Here is a 13778-nt window from a genome sequence, read left to right on the forward strand (position 1 = left end):
CGAGGATGCGATTTTTTTCTCCAAAAAGTATCCATGTGTCATCCGTATGACATCCGTATGGCGAGTTTCTCTCATCGGCTTGCAAAATGGACATATAATGGATTCATGGGCTCAAATATTCGTGAAAACATATATACAGTCAATATATTGTAGCACGGCTAAGGGTCGTATAGTCGACGGGAGGTTTGTGTCACAGAGATGGCTTGTCTCTGTGATGTAACCCGGAGTGTTTTCTTTAATGCACATAAGCACTAAGGGATCGTTTAGTACACGGGTCAGGGTTACGGGTAGCTGTGAGAGATGGGTCTGGCAACCCATATACCTCACCCCTGGGTAGGGGCATCACCATACCTTTATATGTAATTGAGGACCAGCCATGATGTCACGACCACCTGACTAATCATGTCATGGGTCATGGGTGTGGTTAGAGCTATATAATGTAGGCTAATACTTAACACAGGACCCATAGGTGGGGAAGTGAAAGCCTCCAATGTGTGTTGAGGCTCCAGGACTGAGCCTGAAGTACTGGACACTTGTATTTTACTTTGCCTGAGCTAAAGGCTATTTGTTTTCTGTTTTGGAAAGTGGGTTTGTGAAGCAATAAACCCTTTGAACTTTTAAAGGAATGTGCCTCCTAATTGCTACCTGCTTCACCTCAGTACAATCCTTACAATATATATATATATATATATATTTATATATATATATATATACATATATATATACATACAGTACAGACCAAAAGTTTGGACACACCTTCTCATTTAAAGATTTTTCTGTATTTTCATGACTATGAAAATTGTACATTCACACTGAAGGCATCAAAACTATGAATTAACACATGTGGAATTATATACTTAACAAAAAAGTGTGAAACAACTGAAATCATGTCTTATATTCTAGGTTCTTCAAAGTGGCCACCTTTTGCTTTGATGACTGCTTTGCACACTCTTGGCATTCTCTTGATGAGCTTTAAGAGGTAGTCACCGGGAATGGTCTTCCAACAATCTTGAAGGAGTTCCCAGAGATGCTTAGCACTTGTTGGCCTTTTTGCCTTCATTCTGCGGTCCAGTTCACCCCAAACCATCTCGATTGGGTTCAGGTGTGCTGACTGTGGAGGCCAGGTCATCTGGTGTAGCACCCCATCACACCCCTTCTTGGTCAAATAGCCCTTACACAGCCTGGAGGTGTGTTTGGGGTCATTGTCCTGTTGAAAAATAAATGATGGTCCAACTAAACGCAAATCGGATGGAATAGCATGCCGCTGCAAGGTGCTGTGGTAGCCATGCAGGTTCAGTATGCCTTCAATTTTGAATAAATTCCCAACAGAGTCACCAGCAAAGAACCCCCACACCATCACACCTCCTCCTCCATGCTTCACGGTGGGAACCAGGCATGTAGAATCCATCCGTTCACCTTTTCTGCATCGCACAAAGACACGGTGGTTGGAACCAAAGATCTCAAATTTGGACTCATCAGACCAAAGCACAGATTTCCACTGATCTAATATCCATTCCTTGTGTTCTTTAGCCCAAACAAGTCTCTTCTGCTTGTTGCCTGTCCTTAGCAGTGGTTTCCTAGCAGCTATTTTACCATGAAGGCCTGCTGCACAAAGTCTCCTCTTAACAGTTGTTGTAGAGATGTGTCTGCTGCTAGAACTCTGTGTGGCATTGACCTGGTCTCTAATCTGAGCTGCTGTTAACCTGCGATTTCTGAGGCTGGTGACTCGGATAAACTTATCCTCAGAAGCAGAGGTGACTCTTGGTCTTCTTTCCTGGGATGGTCCTCAAGTGAGCCTGTTTCTTTGAAGCGCTTGATGGATTTTGCCACTGCACTTGGGGACACTTTCAAAGTTTTCCCAATTTTTCGGACTGACTGACCTTCATTTCTTACAGTAATGATGGCCACTCGTTTTTCTTTACTTAGCTGCTTTTTTCTTGCCATAATACAAATTCTAACAGTCTATTCAGTAAGACTATCAGTTGTGTTCTGCACAACACAACTGATGGTCCCAACCCCATTTATAAGGCAAGAAATCCCACTTATTAAACCTGACAGGGCACACCTGTGAAGTGAAAACCATTTCCGGTGACTACCTCTTGAAGCTCATCAAGAGAATGCCAAGAGTGTGCAAAGCAGTCATCAAAGCAAAAGGTGGCTACTTTGAAGAACCTAGAATATAAGACATAATTTCATTTGTTTCACACTTTTTTGGTAAGTATATAATTCCACATGTGTTAATTCATAGTTTTGATGCCTTCAGTGTGAATGTACAATTTTCATAGTCATGAAAATACAGGAAAATCTTCAAATGAGAAGGTGTGTCCAAACTTTTGGTCTGTGCTGTATATATATATATATATTTCATGCAGCGCTAGATAGTAGTGATGAGCGGGTGTAATCGTTGCTCGGGTTTTCCTGAGCATGCTCGGGTGACTTCCGAGTATTTGTTAGTGTTCGGAGATTACGTTTTCATCGTGGCAGCAGAATGATTTACAGCTATTAGCCAGCTTGATTACATGTGGGGATTCCCTAGCAACCAGGCAACCCCCACATGTACTCAGGCTGGATAGTAGCTGTAAAACTCAATCTCTGAACACTATATAATGATAATAATAATTTTTATTTATATAGCACCAACATATTCCGCAGCACTTTACAACTTAACACTAACAAATACTAGGTCACCCAAGTGTGCTCGGGAAAACCAGAACGAGTATATTTGCTCATCACTACCAGATAGCAAAAAAGCCGGTAATTCAATTGTCGGCTTTTGCTAAATTACTACCGAACCCGACATGATATGAGACATGGTTTACATACAGTAAACCAATGCATATTGGTTAGAATTTTATATATCCCTTGCAAATAATGTTAGAGGTGTGTGTGTGTAAAATTTTGGAGCTCTAGGTGTTAAATTAAAGGGTTAATTCACTGAAAAAACTGGCGTGGGCTCCTGTGCAATTTTCTCCGCCAGAGAGGGAAAGCCAGTAACTGAGGGCAGATATTAATAGCCTAGTGAGGGTCCACGGTTATTGGCCCCCCCTGGCTAAAAACCTCTGCCCCCAGCCACCACAGAAAAGGCAAATCTGTAAGATGCACCTATTCCGGTACTTAGCCTCTCTCTTCCCACTGCCCTGTGGCATTGGCATATAGGGTAATAAGGGGTTATTGTCACATTGCTATTGTAAGGTGACATTAAGCCTAGTTAATAATGGAGAGGTGTCAATAATTAACCTATCCATTATTAATGCAATGGTCTGAAAGGGTTAAAAAAACACACACATTAAGAATAAAGTCATTTAATGAATTAATTACTCACATAGGTTTTTTAATATCTTTATTGTACGATCAATCCAACCAAAGCCCTCATTCTCCTGTGAATAATTATTAAAAAAAGACAACAACAATATCCATACCTGTCCGCTGTACAGTCAAGTCCCACGCTGTAAAACCATCTTAAGGGGTTAAATACATTTACAACTGGGAGCGCTGCTAATGCTGCCACTCCCGGCTGTAAACGACTGGGGAATGAATGAAAAGCTGCCTGCGCAGCCTCCTCGCCTGACCATACAAGAACTGGTTAGCATGGGAAAGTTTCTGAACATTTTCCCACCCTGTCAGTTCACTGTGTCAGGCCGGTTTCACACGTCAGTGTCTCCAGTACGTGAGGTGACAGTTTCCTCACTTACTGGAGACACTGACACACGTAGACACATAAAAATCACTGCATCTGTTCAGATGTCAGTGATTTTTTGCGGACCGTGTCTCCGTGTTTGGCCATGTGCCAAACACGGAGACATGTCAGTGTTCGTGGGAGCGCACGTATTACACGGACTCATTAAAGTCAATGGGTCCGTGTAAAACACGTACCGCACACGGACGTTGTCCGTGTGCAGTCCGTGTGCCGTGCAGGGGACAGCGCTACATTAAGCGCTGTCCCCCCCACTGGTGCTGAATCGGCGATTCATATCTTCCCTGCAGCAGCATTTGCTGCAGGGAATATATGAATAATACTGTTTAAAATAAAGATGTATCTGCCCCCTGCCCTCCCACCCTCTGTGCGCCCCCCCCCCCCCCCCCGCTGTGCTGAAAATACTCACCCGGCTCGTTCCCTCGCCGCCGCTGCTTCTTCTCCTGGCCGCGGCTTCTCCTGCATGCGGTCACGTGGGGCCGCTCATTTACAGTAATGAATATGCGGCTCCACCTCCCATAGGGGTGGAGCCGCATATTCATTACTGTAATCGGTGGCCCCACGTGACCGCATACATGGCAGATACATCTTTATTTTAAACAGTATTATTCATATATTCCCTGCAGCAAATGCTGCTGCAGGGAAGATATGAATCGCCGATTCAGCACGATGCAGGGGACAGCGCTAAACTTTAGCGCTGTCTCCTGCACGGTGCGTGTGGTACCCAGTGGGCACACGGGCGGCACACGTGTGCCGCATGTGTGCCACACTGATGTGCCACGTGAGGACACGGACACACGGACACGGATAACTCCAGTACCGTCACTGAGCATGCTAAATGTTAAAATTATTTTTATATATTGGACATACTTTGCTCGATATGGGCAGGGCCAGAAACAGAGAATCAAACTGGCAGTATCTAATTTTATTTTTTATTTCTTTGTTTTATGTGAGGAGTCTGGCTGTGTCTGACAGCAAAATCCCCATCTCCACAGATGCTCATGCTATTTACTTACACTGCATTCACATTTTAGAATGTCACTACATTGTAAATAAGAGGATGTTTATAGTTTTACAATGCAGAATTATTTAAGGATTTTATCCCCTTATTGGGGTGGGTTACACACTCCCTGCTCCTCTCACATTTTTTCTATTTTCTTTTTCTGAACCAGTTTGCATTCACAGGACATATTTAGTGTCCTTAAATATGTGGAAGGACTCGCTCACCCATGCGAAAAAAATCATGGGAATCTCGAACCATCTCCGCTGCGGTCTCCCATTCTTCTACAGCCGCGGTGGAGCCTGCTCAGCGAAGGGTCTCAGCATCTGGCTCAGGCAGATACTCTGCGCTTGGCTGCTGCTACATTTCCAGGCTCCGCTGTTGTAGCCAGTACTGGTCAGCGGTGAGCAGACGCCTCTGGGACTAATTCCTGCTTTTCCCCTTCTGAGCATGCCCAAAGGAAGACTTCTCATTGGAGGTCGGGGGTCACTCGCTCAGGTCCTGTAGCAACTCCCATTGGTCCTCTAGGAAGGTCCTTGTCTGCTGCAGCTATAAAAAGTTTGCATGGCTGCACGGCCATGCTCTAGTATCAGCTTATGTTATGAGCTTTGCTATTTGGTGGTCATGTCTGCTTGTGGTCTGGTTCAGCTGAAATAAGCCACTAGAATACTGCCACCTACAGAGAGGAGTTTTGTGTGTTTGAATTCAGGGCAGGCATATAGCCACTAGAATTCCGGCTCCACCGGAGAGGAGGTGTTTGTGTGTTAAGCTGACTGCATGACCACTAAGTGCTTTCTGCTCTGTTTGGTAGATGTGATCCTTTGCGGCATGACCCCAAATGACATAACATCTCGAGAGACCGCTATGTCATCACAGGTCATTTTCACAATGCATTATTGAGAACGGAAGCATCGCGAGGAGCGGAAAGACGGCAAGGGATGCTGGAAGGTGAGAATATCACGATTTATTATTTTAATTCTTTTTTTTTTTTCAACAATTATATGGTTCCCAGGGCCTGGAGCAGAGTCTCCTCTCCTCCATCCTGGGTACCAACCGCACATGATCCGCTTACTTCCCACATGGTGGGCATAGCCACATGCGGGAAGTATGTGGATCAATGCATCGCTATGTGTGCGGAATCCCCGCGATTCCGCCCAAAGAATGACTATGCTGCGTTTTTTGCCGGAATGCGATTCCGCCGCGGAAAAAAACGCAACATGTGCACAAAAATTGCAGATTGCATTCCAATAATAGGATGCTTAATGTATGCTTTTTTCACTTTTTTTATAGCAAAAAAACGCAATAAAACGCGAAAAATCCTAAACTTGTGCACATAGCCTTAAAATCACATGTACATATATCTTACAAATCACTTAATAACAGGGAATAGGCAAGATTTTTTTTGATGTTCTGATTAAAAAGAATATTTCTTTGATTGAGTTTGTATAGATTAAAGGCGAAATTTCCATCTGATGATAGTGGTTGCCACAATGTACTTGTTTGAAGGCATGGGGAAGAAAAGGACAAGGCACTGCTGAAATTCGAACTCAGGATCTCCTGTTTACTAGACAGGCGCTTTAACCAACTAAGCCACAGTGCCAGACACTGCCACCGTTACAAATAATCGTATAACAGGAGACTGTGGGTTCAAATCTTTATACCCCGTTGTCTTTCACTTGGGTTGGCTCCTGCGAAAAGTATATAACTCCTTTTCATTATGGCAGTTTTCCAGTTCGCAATTTTCTTTTCACCATCCCTTCTTTCAAGAGCCATAATATTTATTTTTTTTCTGTTCATATACCCATATGAGGGCTTGTTTTATACTTTTGAATGACACCATTCGTTTTATAAGGCTGTTCTAGAAACTAAGAAAAAGATTCCAACTGAGGCAGAATTGTGAAAAAATTGCATTTACCCCCATATCTGTCATTATAGGGCAGATTCAATGCTTTGATTGCCTCTTGCAAAATTGCAATTCTTACTTTTTATCTTTTTCTCATTAAGCTATTTGCCAATCTTGTCAGTTTATATTTGGATAGATTGGACTTAAATTGGTGTAGAATTACTAAATATGCACAATTTCATGGGGGGAAAACTGGGTGATATGATGTTTAATATTTTTTTATTTTCTTTACATTTTTACAAACATTTTCTTTTATTTTTTTTACTGTATTTAGCAGTTTCTTTAGGGGACTTGGATTCGTAATAGTCGTATTATTATAACAATTTTATTGCGCCGATATATTCCGCAGCCCTGTACAATAAGGGGGGAGCATGTACAGACGATAAAGACATTACAGAGTAACACATAATTCACCAGTTACAGGAGGAGCGAGGGTCCTGATCAAGAACTACAATCTTTGTTGGGACACAATAGGCAGAAAATGCTTGTCGTGCACTTTCCCGGGACCATTATTTTTTTTCTACAGTTTTTGTGCATAAGTTTTATCACTATTGTCCCCCATTGCTTATTTTACAGACTCCTCAACTATATGTCGAAATTGATAATGTAATATGCATTTAGCCATAAAAATATATTTGCTGAAGTTCAAATTTCATCAGAAATCTTAGAAGTGGCAACATAATGCAATTTTCTATTACCAGTTTGCATAATTGAGACTTGTTAATAAAAAAAAATAAATCAATAAACATATATCTACATGTGATAACAACACAACCCTAAATGTAAAATTGTTTAGGGAAAAGAGGATCTGCTGCAGAGAGTATTTTAAAAACAATACATTTTTAATTCATATTATTAAAAAATAACGATATAAAAATCCAAGCCGATAGAACAAAAAAAATGACACGTCAATATTAGTAGCGTGATGAGAATATCCTGTTTAGAGTCGTCATCATCATTGGCAAAAAAAATGTATAAAGTGACCAAAAAATACTCCTCACTTCAACATGCAAACACAATTAAATCAAAGGATTTAACTTGTAAAGTGCATGTGCATATACTAAAAAGCCTTAAACGTCATCATTGTGTTGTACTTTGTAAGCACTGGGCAATTTGTAAACATACTAACCTATTTAGGTTAGACTTCTTTTTTCCTTGCACTTTTCAGACAGCCTTTTGCTTCAGCAATACAATGATCATGTTTAAGGCTTTTCAATATATGCACATGCACTTTACAAGTTAAAGCTGTTGATTTACTTGTGTTTGAATCCTGAAGTCCAAGGCTAGGATATTTTGGTCATTTTATGATATATTTTTTGCCCGTGATGATGATTCTAAGGCTAGAGTCACACTTAACGTATAAAGAATCGGTCCAACTTTGTCAGACGAGAATTGCACCAATGTTCTCTGAACAGTGATCTGTGTAAAATCACATGTTAAAATCACATTGTAATACACAACTGTACACATCATTTTAAAACCAAATATTCTTCAAAACATATATATGTATATATATATAGATAGATAGATATATATATATATATATATATATATATATATATATATATACTGCTCAAAAAATAAAGGGAACACTTAAACAATAGAATATATCTCCAAGTAAATCAAACTTCTGTGAAATCAAACTGTCCACTTAGGAAGCAACGCTGTTTGACAATCAATTTCACATGCTGTTGCACAAATAGAAGAGACAGCATATGGAAATTATTGGCAATTATCAAGACACACTCAATAAAGGAGTCATTCTGCAGGTGGGGACCACAGACCACATCTCAGTACCAATGCTTTCTGGCTGATATTTTAGTCATTTTGAATGTTGTTTGTGCTTTCTCACTCATGGTAGCATGAGACTTACTCTACAACCCACACAAGTGGCTCAGGTAGTGCAGCTCATCCAGGATGGCACATCAATACAAGCTGTGGCAAGAAGGATTGCTGTGTGTGTGTGTGTCAGAGTAGTGTCCAGAGGCTGGAGGCGCTACCAGTAGACAGGCCAGTACACCAGGATACATGTAGGGGGCCGTAGGAGGGCAACAACCCAGCAAAAGGACAGCTATCTCAGCCTTTGTGCAAGGAGGAATAGGAGGAGCACTGCCAGAGCCCTGCAAAATGACCTCTAGCGGGCCACAAATGTGAATGCGTCTGCACAAATGGTTAGATACTAACTCCATGAGGATGGGGGTTGTGCTCACAACCCAACATCATGCAGGAAGCTTGGCATTTGCCACAGAACACCAGGATTGGCAAATTCGCCACTGGTGCCCTGTGCTCTTCACAAATGAAAGCAGGTTCACACTGAGCACATGTGACAGACATGACAGAGTCTGGAGATGCCATGGAGAACAATCTGCTGCCTGCAACATCCTTCAGCATGACTGGTTTGGCAGTGAGTCAGTAATGGTGTGGGGTGGCATTTCTTTGGAGGGTCGCACAGCCCTCCATGTGCTCGCCAGAGGTAGCCTGATGGCCATTAGGTACCGAGATGACATCCTCAAACCCTTTGTGAGACCATATGCTGGTACGGTTGGCCCTGGGTTCCTCCTAATGCAGGACAATTCCAGACTGATTTTCTTTCTCACATTCACTGATATGATTTTCAGTTTCGGTACACACACTGAGTCTGACTGTCATACAACATATTGAAAGCAGTAGCCTTGTTATCATATAAACTTTTACATACTTTCACCCTGTCAATACATTCTTTCTTACCTCCATTGGTTAGAATTCTTATTACTAAGTGAGTTTTTTGCTTTATCTCCTGCTCTTTTTGTTTATTTTTTTTGTGGTGTTGTGCCACCCATTTGTTACCCTTTTTTTGATTTTCTCAAATTAGTGTCAAAATATCATCTGAATAAGTGACCAATGAAGTTATCACATGATCCCCCCCCCCCCACCCAGATGATCTTTCTCCTGTTTTATCATCAAAACTGTTTTGGTCAACAAAAGGGATGAAATTGTGATCTGAAAAAGAGTAGGAAAAGTTTCCTTTGGGTCAAGAAGGCAAAGGATGACAGAGATTCAAGGACACAAACAGGGTTGCCATCATATTGGCAGAATTTCAGGCCCTCTTGAGACTCTGCCTGGGCTCCACCCTAGCTCTGCCTTCACCCCTCGAACCTTCCATAGTCCCACTGCCTAATGTAGGACATAATCCGACTATTGGAAACTGAAACGATTGGAAGAATGGAGAATATTTATTGCTGACATTTTTGTCCTCATTTTTCTTGATCTCCTGTTCTTTCACAACATCTTAATAGCTCATTACAGGTAGCGTGGCCGAGCGGTCTAAGGCGCTGGATTAAGGCTCCAGTCTCTTCGGGGGCGTGGGTTCGAATCCCACCGCTGCCAAGATGCTTTTTTTTTCTGGGTTGTTGTTTCTTTTGCTTTTTTTTTTTAACTGTACAGTTCTCGCATGATTTATTTACCATCTTCATCAATGATTTCTAATTGGTAATGTTATATGCGCAGGTAGTGCTAGGTAATGTAGTGGCAGTTGCAGGTAATGTTCCTGCCAGTCTTTTTAAATATAAAATTATTCATATGAAAATGTAGAGATAAATATTATTTTTTTATTATTTTTTGACCACAAAGGTCGGCTAGAAAACATTTTAAATTGCACTCTTTTTTCCATTAAAAGTATTGTTATAAATTGGACATATTTATTTATACATGTGCGAGCAGGGGCGGACGCCGACAGCTTGGGGCCCCTGTGCAAGAAATGTGTGTGCGCCCCCTACCTGCCGGGTGCGCTGCTTATGGTGAGGACAATCTGACGGTGGGACCCCGAGAGCCTCGGACTCCGAGAAACAAGGCAGATCGCCCTGATTATTACTGCCCTGGAAGCAGGGGTGTACATAGCAGCCAGGTGACAACTAGTGTCGGCTGTCAGTGACTAGAACACTGCAGACGTGGCGAACACTGTAGTCAGCACATGACAGTGAGTGTGCACAGCGCCTCCCAGTGGTTACATGATAACTGCTGGAACTGGCAGAGCGCGACCATCTACATATTATATTACATTATATGTCTGGTATCTCTATCATCTGGTATCTGCTCTTCATATACCGTACATACACACACAGATACACATACATATACCGTACATACACACATACATATACCGTACATACAGCATACATAGACACAGATACACATACATATACCGTACATACACACACAGATACACATACATATACCGTACATACACACATACATATACCGTACATACAGCATACATAGACACAGATACACATACATATACCGTACATACACACATACATATACCGTACATACAGCATACATAGACACAGATACACATACATATACCGTACATACACACATACATATACCGTACATACAGCATACATAGACACAGATACACATACATATACCGTACATACACACACAGATACACATACATATACCGTACATACACACATACATATACTGTACATACAGCATACATAGACACAGATACACATGCATATATCATACATACACACAGATACAGTATATATACCGTACATACACACAGATACACATACATATACCGTACATACACATACCGTACATAAACAGATACCGTACATACTGTACATATACCGTACATACACACACAGATACACATACATATACCATACATACAGCATACATACACACAGATACACATACATATACCGTACATACACATACCATACATACACAGATACCATACATACTGTACATATACCGTACATACGCTAGAGCCGCCGCCTCGCCCCTACCTTCTGTCTCTTCCCCCACTATCCCATAGAATCTACGTCCGCAAGGACAGGGTCCTCTTCCCTCTGTACCAGTCTGTCACTGTAAACTTGCTTACTGTAATCGATATCTATAACCCTGTATGTGACCCCTTTCTCATGTACAGCACCATGGAATTAATGGTGCTATATAAATAATAATAATAATAACATACACACCTACATATACCGTACATACATATACCGTACATACAGCATACATAGACACAGACACACATATATCATAAATACACACAGATACAGTATATATACCGTACATACACATACCGTACATACACAGATACCGTACATACTGTACATATACCGTACATACACACCTACATATACCATACATACATATACCATACATACAGCATACATAAACACAGACACACATATATCATACATACACACAGATACAGTACATATACCGTACATACACACAGATACACATACATATACTGTACATACACATATACCGTACATACTGTACATATACCGTACATACACACCTACATATACCATACATACATATACCATACATACAGCATACATACACAGATACACATATATCATACATACACACAGATACAGTACATATACCGTACATACACACAGATATACATACATATACTGTACATACACATATACCGTACATACTGTACATATACCGTACATACACACCTACATATACCATACATACATATACCATACATACAGCATACATGGACACAGATACACATATATCATACATACACACAGATACAGTACATATACCGTACATACACACAGATACACATACATATACTGTACATACACATATACCGTACATACTGTACATATACCGTACATACACACCTACATATACCATACATACATATACCATACATACAGCATACATACACAGATACACATATATCATACATACACACAGATACAGTACATATATCGTACATACACACAGATACACATACATATACAGTACATACACATACCGTACATATACAGATACCGTACATACATATACTGTACATACACCATGCATACACACACAGATACAGTACATACATATAAAGTGCATATACATACTGTACATACACACAGGTACAGTACATACATATACCGTACATACAGCAGATACACATGCATATACTGTACAAACACACACAGATACACATACATATACAGTGCATACACATACTGTACATACACACAAATACACATACATATACCGTACATACACTTACCATACATACACACACAGTACATACATATACCGTACATACACACATACATATACCATACATACACCGTGTGTACACACAGATACACATACATATATCGCACATACACACACAGATACTGTGCATACACATACTGTATGTACACACACAGATAAAGTACATACATATACCGTACACATATCGTACATACACACACAGATACACTTACATATACAGTACATACACATACTGTACATACACACAGTACATGCATATACCGTGCATACACACATATATATACCGTACATACACCGCATGTACACACAGATACACATACATATATCGCACATACACACATAGATACAGTGCATGCACATACTGTATGTACACAGACAGATAAAGTACATACATATACCGTACATATATTGTACATACACACACAGATACACTTACATATACAGTACATACACATACTGTACATACACACAGATACACATACTGTACATATACAGTACATACACACAGATACACATACCATACATACACACACACACACAGATACAGTATATACATATACCGTACATACACAGATACACATATATATATCGTACATACATATACTGTACATACCTATACCATACATACACACACAGAAAAACATAAATATACAGGACATACATATACCAAACCTACATATACAGTACATACACCATACATACACACATGTACCTTACCTGCAAACACATCCTTACCATAAATACACACATACACCGTACATACATATTCCGATATACCATACATATCCACACCATACATATACCATACATACACACATATACTATACATACATAAGAGAACGACCTCAGATGACGCCAGGTACAACCCCTGTAGCCTTTGTAGAGAAGTATAGTATAAGGGTTGAGCTTGCTCTGTAACTGAACTGTGAAAATCGCACACATGAGTGAAACAGATGGTAAGCGGAGCGGCTAGTTACCCCGATCCTGACACTACAGAACCTGAACTCATGGCTGAGCCAAAGGTACAAAACCGCATAAGTGCACAACCTGCCTGCCAATGTGGACAGTCTCTCTGTGCAGACAGAGTGTTAGAGGCTCCACACAGCAAACATGAACAATACTAGCATTTCTGAGAGGCTTTTACA

At 40.7% G+C, this 13778-nt stretch overlaps 1 non-coding gene across 1 annotated transcript; it reads left to right on the forward strand.

The window, feature by feature from the left end:
- Window positions 1-9881: 9881 nt before the first annotated feature.
- Window positions 9882-9963, forward strand: TRNAL-AAG (transfer RNA leucine (anticodon AAG)). The gene has a single exon. It is a non-coding gene; the product is annotated as a tRNA-Leu (tRNA).
- The last annotated feature ends 3815 nt before the right edge of the window (window positions 9964-13778 follow it).

Source organism: Ranitomeya imitator, chromosome 4 (genome assembly GCF_032444005.1).
Source record: "Ranitomeya imitator isolate aRanImi1 chromosome 4, aRanImi1.pri, whole genome shotgun sequence".
In the NCBI taxonomy this organism is placed as follows: domain Eukaryota; kingdom Metazoa; phylum Chordata; class Amphibia; order Anura; family Dendrobatidae; genus Ranitomeya; species Ranitomeya imitator.